The sequence below is a fragment of the Pezoporus occidentalis genome, unplaced genomic scaffold (assembly GCF_034315485.1).
Source record: "Pezoporus occidentalis ecotype Australia unplaced genomic scaffold, CSIRO_AGI_Poc_V1 ctg183, whole genome shotgun sequence".
In the NCBI taxonomy this organism is placed as follows: Eukaryota; Metazoa; Chordata; class Aves; order Psittaciformes; family Psittacidae; genus Pezoporus; species Pezoporus occidentalis.
Window position 1 is genome coordinate 1,807 of NW_026913673.1, and position 17,078 is coordinate 18,884.

The 17,078-nt window shown below is 46.8% G+C and overlaps 1 long non-coding RNA gene across 3 annotated transcripts in view; it reads left to right on the forward strand.

The window, feature by feature from the left end:
* The first annotated feature begins 9,002 nt into the window (after positions 1-9,002).
* The window catches only part of LOC134162117 (uncharacterized), a 28,457-nt gene continuing 20,381 nt past the window's right edge, over positions 9,003-17,078 (forward strand). The window contains exons 1-2 of one of the 3 annotated variants that reach the window (XR_009964210.1): positions 9,003-9,116; positions 11,687-16,882. This is a non-coding gene — a long non-coding RNA (uncharacterized LOC134162117). Of the gene's footprint in view, positions 9,117-9,348; positions 16,883-17,078 lie in introns of those variants that run through there. The other 2 variants (XR_009964209.1, XR_009964208.1) reach the window with 2 other exon arrangements.

Below are 17,078 nucleotides of genomic sequence, written 5' to 3' on the forward strand. Positions count from 1 at the left end.
CTAATGCCTCCTGTGAGATAAAACCCCTCCACCAGCCAGCCTGGAGCATCCTGCTCCCAAGCATCTCTCCTTCAACCCATCGCATGGTCTCCAGGAGGAGCTGCAGGCACTGCATCCACCACCACCTTCCTCTTTAACCAAGCAGGTACAAAAGGGTTTGATGGGTGATGTGTCCAGTTTGACCCTGGTCATGTTTGAAATGTGGCATGGGGCCGAGGGAAAGGCAGTGGGCTACTCAGCGGTATGAGATAACTGTGGGCAGGGCAGCTCCAGCTTTGACTGTTAAATAGTACAAGAGGTCTGTGTTCTGTATTGGCACCTCTTCAGGTCTTGATATCCGCATTGCTCATTGAGCGCAAGGTGCTCAGCGCATTCCTCTGGCACTGTTCTTTGGATCCTGACCCCTTGCATCAGTCACCTAAGTGCCGTCTGGAAAATTCCTTTCCAGATTTACAAGCATAGAACACAGTAGGGCTTGTACCTGGTATCATCAATTGGTTAACAGTAGTGAAGGTAGTGCCTGAGAGTTAAATGCCAGGATGAAAAGGTACCATTTGCTGGGCTCAAGTGTTGGGTGTCGTGTCTGGGACAATAGGTAATGCTCCTTGGTGAAATACACAAAGATAGGAAAGCACTGTTTTTTGCCTTTGGCTCCTTCCTGGAGTGTTCTGCTTCGGATTTTCCAGAAAAGTCTAGTATTGGTTCCTACCCAGAAAATTCTGCTTTAGAACTGCTTGGAAAAGTTCAGACCCTTCAAGACCTTTCTAGATATTGCTCACTACTTCTTCTGACATAGGCTGGCCCCCTGCGTCAGAACGAGTGCACGTTTTTGTGAGTATGAAAGCCCGAGCCTCATGCTGTGTGAGGGAGGCAGAAGCTCATCCCAGCCAGGTGAACGTTGCCTGCACGGGGACGCCCGCTAAGGTTGAGCCTGCCACCTCGCACTGCTGTGATGATTGTCGGAGCTGGTTTGCTGATGGTCTTCCCAGGGTCCTTGGGGTTGGTAATATAAGCAACCATGAAAAGTATCCTTTAGTGTATGCTTTACTACCTCTGTAGCTTCCTATGTTAATGGACTAGTTAAGAGTTCTCTGTTGGTCTGTGTTTTTCTCTTACTTGGAGTTCTTGAACTCTGTAACGTATGTAATGGGTTTTCCTCATGACAGTGTAGCTCTCTACTCTTGATGATATGTGTGAATGGACAGAAGAGCTCTGGGAATAAGCTTGTAATTAATGATACAGGCCCAGAAAGTCTGCTTGGGAGTGGGTGTGATAGTATATGTAGAGTTAGTGTCCGAGTCAGAGTGTCTGAGTGTCTCCAGGCTGCTTTTGTGTCTCGGTTCTCTTGGCATCCCATTTCACTGGTTAGGACTTTGTCTGTGCATTTTCATGTTTGTAGGTCTTGAAGCTGGGCTTTTTGCATGTCCATCCTGTCAGGTTTTGTGGTTGGTTTTGGAATTATGTGGACATTTCGGGCCTTGTTCTCGGGCTCCTGAGGATCCCTGTTGTGTTGCTCATGGGGCTGTCCTGGTGATCTGGGCAGATGCTGTGTTCCATCTGGGAGGCAGTCTGCCTCTCTAGTTTTTTTCTCTATTTTCTGTGTCACGGAGTCTGTAGTGTTCTTCCTGTGGGGGTGTGTGTGTGTTTGCCTTGGGGTTGCTCTGCTCATACTCTGTAGTTGGGCCAGGTGGGATATCTATAGTGCAAGTCTATGTGTACTATGATTAGAGGTACAGCTTGTGCATTTTCTTGGGATGGAGGTTACAAGTTCTGCGCTCATCAATTGTCTTTAGAGATACGAAGTTGTGTGGGTATTAACCGAGTTGGTTTTTAGCAATTCAGTGACAATTATGCAATTGTTTTTTTCAGATACCCCTTATGCAGCAGTTGTCAACGTGATGGAAGTAGCCTTGCATCAAGGAGCTGTGGCAGAGATGGGCAACAGTCGGCAGGCGCTCATAAAGACCCCACAGTGATCCCGTAACGATCACACTATGATGGGCTGGGGGGGTGGCGTGGCTTCCGGCGCTCTCGCTGCTGCCATCCTGTGTCCAGAGCTCGGTACTGCAACCGGGGCCCGCGCATGAGCCGTGCTGCTCCCTTTGTCCCCGCAGCTGTCCCCGGAAGTGGGCGGTGTCACGTGGTGGCTGCTGGCTTCCGGTGAGCAATGGCGGCCGCGGCCGCACGTTGGGGAGCTGGCGGCCCCGCGCGGTGCTCGTGGCCGCAGCCCGGTGTTCGCGCGCCGGCTCCGGTTCCTCCGGCGCCGTTTCGGTGCCGCATGCGCAGCGCCTGGGAGCAGCATGGCGGCGGGCAGGGTCCGGGTCCCGGCAGCGGCGGCAGCGGGTGAGATCCGAGCCCACCGGGGGTCCGGGGCGTGCGGGGAGGCCTTGGGCGGGCGCAGAGGGGCGTCTCCTGCCCGCTGGGCGCCCGGCGCGGGAAGCCTCACAGCGCCCGGTGCTCGGTACTGGGGGGAGTAAAGACACGGTGGGGGGCGTTACCCGGAGGTCCTTAATTCACACTGTGCCTTCATGGGTGGGGAAAGGGGCGAAGAGGGAAATACCCGTTTAGAAAGTAGCCAAGGAATTCCCTGTTTATTTCCTGTGATCTAAACTTGCCGTTATTTTGGAAATGAGACTGTTCAACGTAGCTTTAAGGTGCTGAAACATCTGGAGCCTGCAATCCTCTCTCCATGAAACGAGTGAGGTCTGCAGCAGGGCAGGGCTCATTGCTCTCCTTTTGTTCTGCTCATAGACCTTGCCGTGTTGCGCCCTGGGGGAGCCCACCCAGCTCATCACAGCCTTTCTGTTGAGACGGTCAGCGAGGACTTCGGTTGCTGCTGCTGCCCCCCTGGTTTCCTCCGGTTTGGACACCGGCCTAGCTCCAGTAAAGGCCTCAGGTTTCTTCATAACTGCTTGGTGTTCTAGATGCAGAGACAGCGTTGTGAGGGAGCTGATCCTGATCTCGATCTGTGTTGCAGGGTGCTTGTAACAGGAGATGCATCGAGTTACGAGACTGGGTGTCTTCAGGGCTTCTTTGTTTATGCTGAATGATTTGAAGTCTCAACCTGTTGAGAACAGGCAGAATCTTTATGTGCTCTGCTGCCATTTCTAAACAATTGCTGGTCACTCCTATCTTATTTTTGCTCGTTTCTTACCAGTTTTAAGACTATTTTCGGTATTTCTAACCCATTTTTCCAATTGCTAACCCATTTTAAGTCTTTTTTAGCTGTTTCTAAAAAATTGATGGCCACTTCTATCTTATTTTTGCCCGTTTCTCACTAGCTTTAAGCCATTTTAGGCTATTTCTCAACACTTTCTTGCCATTTCTAGCCCGTTTTAAGCTTTCCTTAGCTATTTCTAAACTGGCTTGAGCTATTTCTAATCCTTTTTTACCCAATTCTAAGTCTTTTTAAGCCATTTTGGCGATTCCCAAACCATTTTTGTCCATTTCTTACCAATTTCTTGCCATTTCTAACCAATTTTTGCCCTTTCCTGACTTGCTTTGAAATGTTTTTATCTATTTCTAACCCATTTTAAGTCCTTTGTGCTATTTTTTGCATTTTTTTTCAGTTTTATTTGATTTAGTCACTTGTATATTTTTTTTTTTCAGATATCCCATAGTGGTGCAGAGCAACCCATAGATGCCCCATAGAGCCCCATAGACTGCAGTAGATCCTGTACGGACCCCCCAGCCTTGGAGATTCCCTGTAGACATCCTATAGGATCCCAGAGAGTCCCATGGACACTCCAGAGCAACTGTGAGCAAACCATGGACACACCATAGTGACCCCCAGACAGGTGTTCTGACATCACCAGGACTGCAAGGACACCATCACCAGCCACTGTGGTACCGCATAGGCCCCCCACTGCCCCATTGTGCCCCATAAGTACTTCAACACCAATTGATTTTTTTTTTTCAATTGACTTTTTTTCATGAACTTTCTTTCACTGTTATTTGAAATTTGTTCAGGTTTGTTCACTTTTATTCCTTTTTATTTGCTTTGTACTAATTACATTATTCTTTTTCGCTTTTTATTGTCTTTACAGTTTTATTTGGTTTTTTTACTAATGTTTTTTCTTCAGCTGTCTTTGCTTTTTAGCCTCCTTTAGTAACACGTTTTGGGTTTAGATGCCCCACAGGGACCCAGAGAAAGTCACAGAGCCCCACAGACCCTATAAACACCCCATAAGGATGAACAGCAAGCGGTAGAGACTCATAGAGACCCCATGATGACCACTGGTGGGCTGGGTGGGGGGTTAAAGTCCTAAGCATGTGGTCTTTGCTGGGGGCGGGGCTAATGTGGGAGTGTTTAGGCTAAGGGGTGGGGGGGCAGGAGGGGAGGAGGCCTCTGTCGGGAGAAGAGGCGTGGATTCCGGTGCAGGTGTGCTCTGGGCTGGGGGTGGGGCTAGTGAGGGGTGGAGGTGTGGTCAAGGCAAGGGGGCGGGGCTATAGTATTCAACGGGCAGGGGTGGGTGGTGACTGCTGTGGGCTGTGGCCAAGTGGGGGTGTGTCCCGGGGCTCCCAGGGTTCCACCTCAACCTCCCAGTATCTGAGACCGCGCCCCTGCAGTGGCGCCGGCCTGACCGCCAGCGAGGCTCCACCCACTCTCACGTGGCCACGCAGACCGCAGCCCACTGGAGTGGCGACCCGATCCTGGCCACGCCCCCAGCCCCCCCTCCCCCCCCATTCCTTGCAAAGGAGGTGTCCCCATCCGTGGCCCGGCTCTTCTGGAGAGACCGCCTTCGCGCGGACACCCACGTCCTTTTACTAACCCCGCCCAGAGGCCTGGCCACGCCCCTAACCCAGCCACACCTCCGAGTTCCACCCAGCACCGCCGGTCAACCTGCATGCACACTACCCGCTCCACGAACCCCCCCATACAAACACACTACACACACAGCCCACACGCGTGTTCCCCACACACACACACCTCCACACACAACCACCCACACCCAGCCCCACGAAAACACTTCCCAGTCACGCAGACACATCCCCCCTACACACACACCGCCACACATGCACCCATCAAACCTTACACATGCACACATCCCACTGCCACCCACCCATAAACACACACACCCCCCTCACAAACATGCACTAACACACGCCTCACACTCGAACCTCTAACACACCACTCACGCACAAACACCCCCCCACATCCCCATAAACACACCCGCATGCACACACACACACACGCATACACCGAATGCCCCCACATTCACACACATAAAGCCCCTACACACAAACCCACACACACACCTCCCTGCTCACTCATGCACCCCCATACACACACCCCCACAAATACCCCCCCACTCTCACAATCTCCCCCCACAAACACCCACCTGCATACACACCCCCCCAAACAAGCAAATGCGCACATGCCTGCACACAACCCCCCACTCACACTCCCACAACCCCTCCCACAAATACCCCCAATCACATAGACACACACATACACGCATCCCCCCATACACGCCCCCCCAAACACACTTCCTCCATATGCACCTGACTCAGTGCCCCACACACACTCCACAAAGGCACACAAACACCAGCGCAGGCACACACACCCACCCACTAAGCACGCTTACCCCCCCCACGCACACGCCCCCGCACATACCCCCACTGACAGACACTCCCCACACACCCTCCATTTTGTAACCCTACTGTCGTCCTACCCACACCTCGTGGACACATCACCAGCACAGCCCCCACCTACTTTTTACCTGAATCAGTAATTTTGAATTTTTTCAGTGAAAAAAATTTCCTGCTCCTGTGTGTATGCTCAAGTCCAAAAACATTTTTTTAGGTAAGGGGCATAACTATTTTGCTGAATTAATTAGGGTCAGTGACTACTGATTGTTTTGTTTTCTTATTTATCTAATCGGTGTTCTGGAGGAAGGTGTTTGGGCTGGGTGGGAAGGACCCAGCAGATGTGTTTGGGCGAGGTGCTTGGTCCAGGGGTGTCTGCATGTGTGGCCAAGAAAAATAAAAAATAATTTTAAAAGGTGAAAACAAAACATTCTAGCTCATTAGCATAATAAATAGCTTAGTTAATGGATTAATCAGTTGAACTGATTAATGAGCTTTACTAATCAATTTATTAATTTAATTTGTTAACTGATTAAACAACAGATTTTTTTTGAGCTAATTAGATTTTCTCAAGAAAAAAAAACATTTCATGGTCCTGCGTGTATGCCAGCTGGCAAACACCTGGGGAAAATTAATTCAAAAAGTCCAAAAATATTGTTATATAATTATCATAATTGCTTAATAAATTATTAGGTTCATTGACTACTTTTGTTTCCTTAGTTGATTATTCTAAATAGTTTTTTAACCTAATTAGCTTTTGGGGGGAGGGGTTTGGGCCAGGGGTTACGTGTGACAAACAAATTAGCTAATTAGCATAATAAATAGGCTAATGGCTTAATGAGGTGAATTAATGAGCTTTATTGGTTTCTTTACTTAACTGATTAAATAACAATTTTTGAGCCCATTAGTTTTTTTTCAGGGGGACAAAAAAAAAATTATCCTAGCCCAGGGGATGTGCCAGTAAATACCTAAAAAAATAAATTCTTTTTAAATAAAAAAAAATTTACATAATTAGCATTATTTTGCTTAATTAATTAGGGTCATTGACTGCTCATCTGAAGTCATTATTTTGTTTATTTAGATCATTATTTTAAATTTTTTTTAATCTACTTATTTTTTTTCCTGGGGAGGCCTTTATTAACCCTGCTCCTCCCACAACCCCCCCACAGCACAGACAACACCCCCAGGACATTATTCTCCCCACCTTGGCCCCATACCCATCCCAGACCAATCGTAATGTCATTAAAAACAGAATAAAAAGGTAATCAACCTGAATAAAACTTGAATAAAAGTGAGCAAAAAGTGCCTAAAAACCAAATTCAAAGTGAATTAAACTGATTAAAAGAAAAGTGAATAAAAGTGATTACGCATTATGAAAAGGGGGGGAAAACCACACAAATGAGTAAAAAACTTCATGGGGCATGAGTTGTGCGTCTATAAGACATCACGGGGTGCCCATGGGGTGCTACGGGTCGCCATGGGGCAGTGGGGGGGGGTCACTCAGGGTTTGTGTTGCTGCGGGTTGTTACGGGCATCTGTGGGTCACAAGGGATTGGCCGACGCTGACCCTCCGCCTCCGCGGCCATATTGGTGAGGCGGCTTTGGCGCCATTGTGTCCCCGCCCTTCCTCCATACTGCGCCCAGCCCTTCCCTCCTGCGACTCATGCCCTCACCCATCATGGCGGCCGCGTTTCCGTGGTAACAGTCGCACCGCGCCTGCGGAGCCTCCATTTTTCGTTCCAAGATGGCGCTCCCGAGCGTGGTGCGGGCGGAGGCTCTGCTACTGTCCCGATCCCTCTTCCCGGGGCTCTTTGATTTTGGAATTGCTGAACAAAGGAATTCTGTTCTGGCAAATCTGAGTTTCAAAGAATATTCTCCTGCCACCTGGGAAAATCCGACATAGCCAAGACACTTCAGTTCAGCCCAGCCGACATTAGAACTGTCCAGCCCATTCCAGCTCATCCCTGCCCATTTAGCCCGCTTTAGTCCAGCACAGCCAACTTTAGGCCACTTCAGCCCAGTTTAGCCCTGTCCAGACCAATTTAGCCCAGCCCAGCCCAGCCTAGCCCACTTCAGCCCAGTTTAGCCCAGCCCAGCCTAGCCCAATTCAGCACAGTTTAGCCCAGCCCACTTAAGCCCCATTCAGACCTTTCCAGACCAATTTAGCAGAGTTCAGCAGGCTTTAGCCCAATTCAGACCTGTCCAGCACACCTTAGCCCTGCTGAGCCCACTTCAGCCCAGCACAATTTAGACCACTTCAGCCAAGTTTAGCCCAATTCACATCTGTCCAGGCCACTTTAGCACAGTTTAGCCCAGCACAGTTTAGCCCAAGGCAGCCCGGTCCAGTAGGCTTCAGCCCACTTCATCCCTTCCCAGCCCAACGTAGCACAGTTTAGGCCAGCTCAGTCCAGCCCAGTTTAGCTCAGTCCATTTTAACCCAGTTCAGCTCCCTTTACAGCCCAGCCCACCCAAGACAAATTGAGCCCAATTAGGCCCAGCTTAGCACAATACAGTCCGGTTTAGCTCAGCCCAGCCAAGACCTGATCAGCCAATTCAAGCCCAGTTTAGCCCACTTCAGCCCAGCCCAGCCCAGCAAAGTTTACTCCAATTCAGCCCAGTCCAGCCCCATTTAGACAAGCTCTGATCTGTCCAAACCAGTGAGGCCCAATTCAGCCACTCCAGCACAGTTCAGCACACTCTGCCCCACTTCAGGAGAGTTTAGACCACTTTGGCCCACTTCAGCCCAGTTTGGCAGTTTAGCCTTGTCCAGCCCAGTTTAGCGCAGTAGAGCCCAACCAGGCCTTGTTTACCCCAGTAACGCCTACTCTGGCCCAAGTCACAGGAGTCCAGCCCAGTTTAGCTCAGTCCAGTGCCATTAAGCCCAGACAAGAACAGTTTAGCTTCTCCTGCTACCGCACCTCTGGCCGCCGCCGCTTGGCACACACACACCTGCCACTCCCGCCGCTCTTCTATTACCTCGCTCGCGGCCGCCGCAACAGCCCGTTCCGTTGCTGCCACTGGCTGCCTCGCCAGTGCATCGCGCCGCCCCCCCCCCGCTGCAGGCGATACCGCCCCTGCCGTATCCGTTCCTGCCGCCAAAGCTGCGCCGCTGCCTTCCCCACGCCGAAACGCCCCCGCGAACCCCCCCCCCCCCCCCCCCGCCATTCCTGCCTCCCGTTTTACTACCTCGTCCATCGCCGCCCCTGCTGCCTATGACGCCATCACCCCTACTTCTGCAGCTGAGCCGGAAAAACGGCTCTTGTCTTACACCGCCCCTTTTATATCCTCGCCCGCTCCCGCCTCCCGGCCAATCACCGCGCCGCTCGCCTCACAGCGAGGGTTGGACATGGATACGGAGGGTCAGTGTTGTCCAATCCCTGGCCGCCTCGCCCTTAACTCAGGGAGCAGCTGACGGGAAGCTTTCGCGCCTAGAGACCGGAGGCCAATCAGCGGTGTCCATCGGTGTGAGGGAGCGATGGCGGCAGCCGGGGAGGAAGGAGGAGGAGGAGAAGGAGAAGAAGGTGATGGTGGGGCGGGGCTTCTGGAGGGGTGGGTCCTGTTCTGAGGTGAGGACAGTGAAGGATAGGGGCATGGTCGAGGCTGTGGGCCGGTGCTGGGGTGGTGGCAGAATTGTGGTGCGACCAGTGTGCAGGTGGGAGAGTGCGGGTAGCGTGGGGTGGGCGGGGACTGTGCTGGGGGCATGGTGTAGGCTGTGGACAGGGTTAGGGTGGATGCAGAGCGAAGTGGCTGTGCAGGTGGTGTGGCCAAAGGTTCAAAACCATCAAAACCCAGGGGTCTGCGGTTCATAGGTCAAGGATTATAGGTCAGCGATAAACAGTCATAGGTTATAGGGTTGTATGTCAAGTGTCAGAGGTCAGAGTTAATAAGGCAAATGTCATAGTCCATAGGACAGACGTCATGGGTCACAGATTAAGGATTAAAAGGTCAAAGATCATACATCAGGGGACCGTCTCTTGGTTTGCACATTCTGGCCACGCTTGGTGCAGATAGCACTTCCCCCTCCCTGTCCCCAAGTGGGTGGTTTTTTAACACATTATTAACATGATAAAATAAGGTTTTGAAAGCAGTAATTTTTGTCACATGAACAGCTGGAGCAGGACCTTCTAATAAGAAAAAATTGTCGAATACTTTGGGACAAAAATTGAGAGATTTTAAACCTTACATGCTAACAACCATTCTGGAACAGAAAAGCAGTCATTGGCTTTCCCCAGGCAGGCTGTTAAAATATCAGGCTATGCTTTTAGAACAAGAGGATTTAGAATTGAAAGTGACCAACCTTTTGAACTCAGCAGTGTTCATGACAACCGATTCAGAGGCAGGGGAGTAGCTCACAACTATTTATAGACTGCCAAGCAGGTGTATTCCAGTCATACCGACCCACAAGACACATCCCTGAAGGATGTGAACTGTTTGTGGATGAGTGCTGACACCTTCCCATAGTTTTGGGTGACCCTTCTCTTTTCAAACGCAAAATTCAGAGGTCAGTTACTACAGTTGCAAGTTTTCATCCTCCCTTCCAGGGATTTGCTTTTGAAACCCCTTATCAGGGTCACACTCACAGCACAACAGAAGCCCTTAAGGCTCATGGTTACTTCTTCCTTTTGCTCACCTCTGCCCAGGTCTCAGAATTCCCAGCAGTGCTCCCCCTGGTCCCCCAGACTGAGTGCTGTGGAAAATAATGACTAGTAATAAGCCACGTTGTAAGATGCTGTGCATGATGAAGCAGATGCTAAGGAGATTAGATTAGAGGACTGGTTTTGGTGAAGTGACTATAGATTTTTTCCACTTCTTCTGTAATGGAACGCCTTGAGACAGGTGCTGACAAAAAATGTCCCATTGCTAATGCTTCCCCTTGGTTGATAGTCCTATGCAATCTGGAGCTAGGCCAGAGTATCAGGTTGCACTCCAACATGAAAAGCTAGAAGTCTGATCTGGAAAGAATTGGAACTGCCCATGGAATGCTGTTAGACACACGATCGAATAGTGGTTTGCTGAGGAGAGGATGACCAGGCCTCAGTGTTATCTGAGATCAGTATAGAGAAAACAAAATTTGCAGCCATGGCAGCGACTGCTGTCCCTTAAATGTTGCCCTTTACAGGGCTTGGCACCCTGAACTGTAATAGAGACTGTTAGTCTTTCTTGTGGCCAGTGAACAGGGCTGAAGGAACTGAAAGACCTTGCAGAAACTGGGGAATGGCTGCTTGTTTTGCTGCATGTGGATATATGTGATTGCACATATATCTGCGCACACGTGCCTTGTGCATGTGCTCTGTTACTTTCTGCCACAGTCATTTCAGTGTTGTGATAGTTCCATGTGCCAAGTAAGAAGGATACAAAAAAGTTGCCCAGCAGTTATGTCAGACAACTCAGGGCTCTTGGCTACTAGCCCACACAAAGTCATTATCTTCAGCTGTTTTCAAATAAGCTTTGTAGATTAGAACTAATGTCCAAGATAAGTAACTAAGAACATAACTAGATTTTAATATTTAGAATTTGTATGCTCCTTTACTGGCTAAAATACTGTAATTTCATATGCCATTAGGCTATGAAACTTCATCTGAGCAGAGATTATTAATGTTCACTCATCCCATTTTAGAATTCACATCTGTTGTTTTAACTATATAAAATCTTTCTGCACCTAAGGCACTTCTTTAAATCTTTGTTTCATACGTTCTGGTGGCTTACTTTGCTTTTAGATTAGCTCCTTTATTAGACTGTGTTTTCTCAAGGTCTGAAATGAGATGAATCTATAAAAATCTTATTTTCAGATGAGGATTTCCCAGCTCATGCTTCAGCTCACAAATGCTCATGGGCACACCTATGCATGTTACATGGGCAAACAGTACTGGTCACACAAAGACACATGCACCCTCCTGTCAGTCTGTAAGATCTAGTGAATGTTGACCAAATTTGCCATATTATTCTGTTTATTCCATCACACTCAGGTGATGTAATTTAGCTTTCTTTTCCTACCTGCCAAACTCTCACACCTCCTCATTCCCCCAGATACTCTAACTTGATGATAAAACACTTTTGGAAGAAGTTGCATTGTTTTCTGCAATGCTTGTTATTTCAGATGCAAAAGTCATCAACAGTGCTATCCGGGAAGACCACTTCACAGAACCCAGTAACATATCCCAGATACTGTGGAGTAGGAACCTACTTCTTTATATGATCCTGGCTTTTTAAAGAAACCTCATATCAAACTAAAGCCACATTCACTGCCTGTCACCCCAGTTTTGGCAGAAGAGTGTTAAGGGCCTTTAAGCCTCAGTAGTCCCAGAGATTCAATAGCTTGCCTGATGACTGCTGGAGAGCCTGTGGCAGAGGAAAGACTGGAGTCCAGTTGTTAGTCCCTGCTCTGACTGTTCCGCTAATGTGAATGAAAAGACACTTGAGGAACTACAACAGTTCAAAAAATAAAGCAAACTTAAAAATTATGTCTGAAGGAAACAAATCTGAAGTAAGAAAATCTGACAGTGAAGCACTTACCATCTGCAGCTGTAGTGCACAATTGATTTTAAGGGCTCTGGATTGCAATGTGCTGCGTTGCTTGGCATGTGACACACTGGCACATCACATCGAGTGTGCTACCAGTCTTTTTGCATGTGTACTTGCCTTCTGGTAATAATCATGTTTCACACAGTAAGTGAAAAAGACCAATAAATGGCTCGTCTTTTGTGAGTCTGTTGATGTGGTTTGCTCTTGCTTTGGCACTGCACATCCATGTTTCTTGTGTCATGTTGAAGTACAGCAGAACACTCGGGAGTATATGTCTTTAAGAGAACAAAGCCTATCAGATGCAAATTTGGACGCAGGCATATGCATCTTTGAATCAGAGTTCAAGTGGACTCATATGTATTTCAGTGATGTGGTCATTACCACTGCTTTGACTGGTGGTGTGAAGCTGCAGGTTAAGCCAGCGCTTTTACAAACAGTATTTGTGAGCTCTGCTTTGACACTGCCACTCAGTATAGTAAGTTTTAAACATGCATGCTGATTGATCCAAGTTGTCTTGTTGGCAGCAACCTCGAACCTTGAATCTTGTTCTCTTCATTCATTAGAGGATTAATTTTGGACTGCAAATGACAGCAAGCGGGGGTGAGCTACAGAAGATGCCAGACACCACTTGCTGGCACAGGGAACTTACAGTGTACAGCAATGCCCTATCCCTGCTTGTTATGTGGCCCATACGCCAAATGTTTGTCTGATACAAATCTGCAAAATTCCAAAACACTGTGTTAATTTATGTACTTCATTACAAGCATATTTATCCTTATGTTATTTTTACTTCAGCTTACCCATCCATCTGCAGCAAAGGTGCAGATGAAAGAAAGCTTCAGTCACCACAACAGCAGTAGCTACCCCTCTGTCTAGGACATGGTGAACAGCATGCTAATGTCAGGCAGAGTCACGGATTGCTAGTGAGGGGTGAATAAATAGTGCAGTTATTTCCTGGGGAATGACAATACTACAGGGATGTGACGTAATACAGCCAACAACACTGGCAGTCTGGCTTCTGTCTCTCCTGGAAAACTTCACTGTCCTTAAGGGGCTGATATATATAATAATGAAGAGGGCAGTTCTGCCCATGGTTCAACTGACTTATTCTATGTTTACAGGGTTTTCAATTCTGACAAAGCTAATAACCTCACTTTTAATAATTAATCTCTCCTATACTGTAAAATAAGTTGTAAAATGCAGAGTGTCACAGTACTGTAGGTACTTAGTTGTCATTGTCTTGTCTGCAGTGATTTGACCCTTATCAATAAAATGACAAAGGGCTCACTATAAAACCCTGGCAGCTGGAATATCTGACTGTAACTGTATGCCTTGATAAAGCCCTAGCAATTGCTTGCTGTACTAATACCTGATTGAAGCCAGTTCTACAATGGCAGCTCTATGCTTTTGCTTACAAGGTCTTTCTAAGGCTACTTGAGGAAGGAAACTGAAGCTTACAAATACTCTTTTTGGGCCCAGTAGTCTAGTTGCAAGTCTAGATTTGGAAAGATTTGCCTTGTCTTGACAGGGTTTTTTTAAAGCTTTCTTGTGTATTTGAGGCTGGGGAAGGGTGTCTAGTTACCAGTTTCAGACACATGGGTCTTTTATCCACATACCAGCTACAGAATGAAGAGCGCAGCCTTGAAATCGGCAGGCTTTGGCCTTCCTACCTTAAAAAGTTACACCATTTTTTGTGTAGTGGCATATGGCATGCTCTGAGGCTGCAATTTGAACAAAAAAAAGGTAGCAGAAATATTGCTATTCTTCACTCCAAAGCATAAAGCAGTTCTGAGAGGTGGAGCATACTGCAGGAGTGAAAAAATATAAAGACAGAAAAGTCTAACACAGCGAGGGCATTCTTCCATTTCAAACTTCTTCTGATTAAGGCGCATTCAAGATGTAGCATTTCCATTCCATGCTTTACTGAAAATGGAAGGAATAAATTCTGTCCTGTGAGTAACAGACTGGCTGATTGTTTAGAGCATTGCTTTCAAAAAATAAAGATCTAATATGGAAAAGCAGTAGCATGTGCTCTTGTCCTTTTGGGTCTCACTGCAGGATCCAGGTGATACAGACTGGTAAAATGACTTTGGGGACTGTTCTTTTGAAGACAGCAACAGGACCTTGTGTGCCAGTGTGACTTTTGAAACACACTATGCCATTTGCAAACTAGACACTTTTCAGAAATCCAGAAAGTGCCATACAAGCAGATATTTATGTGCTCACTGTGCAGGAAAGCAGAGCTTTCTATCATTTGGTCAAGGAGGAAGTGGCTTCTTCAGTACTGGAAATAACTGAAAGTTCTGAACATAAGGGTACTGTGGCAGTTTGTAGGATGCTATCTCCCATGAACTGAGCTGGCCTGGAAAGAATGTTTAATGTGCCTGACAAGAAGCTCTGCTCAGTTATCCTGAACTTCAGGGTGAGCTGAGCCTCCTAGCAGCTGCTACTGTCATTTATTGGTAGGCCCTACCAAAGCCAGTGGAAAACAGTGCCACCCTGACGAGTTGCTTGGAGTAGTGAAAGGCAGAGAAACATCTCCAGTGCAGTGGGGCTGCCTGGAGTACAATTCATATGACATATCTGTGACAGCAGTGGACTCCTTTTACTGCCTCTATGAGACCATGTGCATCTGGGTGAATGACTCTGCTCTTCATATTGTATACAATAGTGTTTCTGTGATGAAATTTGGCAGTGTTGAGGTCACAGGGCACTCCATTTGTCTGTTCTCATATCATACAGAGAATAACCTATTGCTGTTTGTTTAGCTAACACAATGGAGCTCCAGTCTGTGATAGAGTTTCTCTTGTGCTCTCATCATGCAAATAAGTAAACAGTGATATTAAAAAGAGGGGGGGACAAATGTGTTGTCTTGAGTAGAGCAGGTTGGATATTCCAGCATGTTTCAAGCTGTATGAAGCACCCTGTGGGATTTGGCCTTGCATGTTTCAGTGTTAATTTTTTTTTTTTTTAGCTTTGGAGGGAAGATAAGAAGCTTTCACTGCTACACCAAAGCATCCATATCATATATTTATATATTCTACAGGACTACAGATTTCAGGCGACTGCCAAGCATTTTCTCATTCAGGGAAGTACAGCAGGGATTTCTGTAAATATTCCATTAAGAGATCAGTTTGCTGTAGGAGCCTTGTAGAATTCTGCCTGCAGGACAGACTAACTTTAAGCATTTTGTGTATGTGGCAACCTGCTCTAATTAAGGTATCACCTGTTCATGGCAACAGTGTTAGCAAAGGTAAATCCAGGCATGGCTTCTGTTGGGGTTCTGAGAAGAGTGAATTGACTGTCTTGGGTTTTAGTGGAAAATGGAAGGGTCTCTAAATGGTGCTTCTGTCTTAGGAATTAAAGCCTGTTTGGTAAAAGGAATAAGCTTGACCCTTATGAGTAACATGAGTGGTGATATAACTACATTAATGCTAGGTGTTGTGTAAATATTTCAATTTAGGAAAATGGTACTGCTAACTTACATTATGTAACTTAGCATTATTCAGGGGTTTCTAAGAACTGAGAGATGGAATCCAGGTCACACTGTCCCTGGGTATCTTTCCAATTTGACACTAGTAATACATTTAATCCCTCAAGCATTACAGACCTTAAGATGAAGCTGTCCATGTGAGAAGTAATTGCAGTGACCCACAGGTTTTACAAAAACATGGAAGGTAGTATGACAGCCCTCCACTTCCTTCTTTCCACTCAAAATATTTCAGAAAGGTAGAAACTATACTTGGCTTGAATTTTACTGAGTAGCTTCCTTGCATTACAGTTTATTGCATCTGGGTTTTTCTAAGACACCACTATCAGAAGTGTCTCTGTGTAAACCAACTGCAGAATAAGCCGTTATCTTTACTGTGCTACAGAATTAAGTTATGGAGCCCATGTCAAAGAGAATGAAAGACCTACAGAGTGGAGTAAATCATCACTCTGATATAATTCACAGCAAAATACACCCAAAAGAACTTAATTATTTGTATGCCACTGGTTAATATGCTGGTGTAAATAGGTGTTTCCTGAAATGAGGTTGTGGTAAGGTGTCAGTCTCTTTTACCAAGTAACAAGCAATAGGGCAAGAGGAAATGGGCTCAAGTTGTGCCAGAGAAAATTTGGATTGGATATCAGGAAAAATTTCATCATTGAAGCATCACTCAAGCACTGGAACAGGCTGCCCAGGGAAGTGGTGGAGTCACCATCCCTGAAGTTATTTAAAAGACATGTAGTTGTGATGCTTAGAGACATGGTTTAGTGGTTCCCTTGGCAGTGCAAGGTTAGTGGTTGGACTTGATGATCTTAGAGATCCTTTCCAACCTATATGATTCTATGATTCCTCTTTTGTACCATTAATTAAGGAACACTCTCAAGTAAATGCCAAAATGGTGTAAATAATCTAAGTTAAAAGGAGGGGGAAATTAAACATGAGGTAAAATGACTTCCTCAAAGCCATGCACAGAACATGTGCCAGAGAGGACTAGTCCTGACTCCAAGTCATATTTTCAGGCCATGAACAGACTTCCTTTCTTCACATGAGATTAAAGTATAATGGTGGAATATCTCTTTTAGGTAGCAGAAATACTTCTTTCATGCTTGAGTTTGCCAGATTGTTGCATGTGATTGATGAAAAGCTGGAGGTGATATTCCTAACCACTGAAACAGCAGAATCCTGAAGGGGACATCTTTGTCCATCATCTTCGATACCTACAGCCTGATTTTCTTCTCATTCAGTTTATACAACCTTAATTCCTCTGAACACATAGAATTAGTCTAGATTTACACCAGAGATACACAGAATCTGTATCAGACCTTTGGAACTAGTCGGACTTCTCGGGGGGAGCTCCATGGAGGTATGGCAGAATCTGTATGCATAGAGCCCTTGGAGAAAGGGCAGAGAGCTCAAGCATTTCTGGGTCCTACCTTATGAGAAGCCATGCATCACGTTGTATAACAGGGGTCCACAT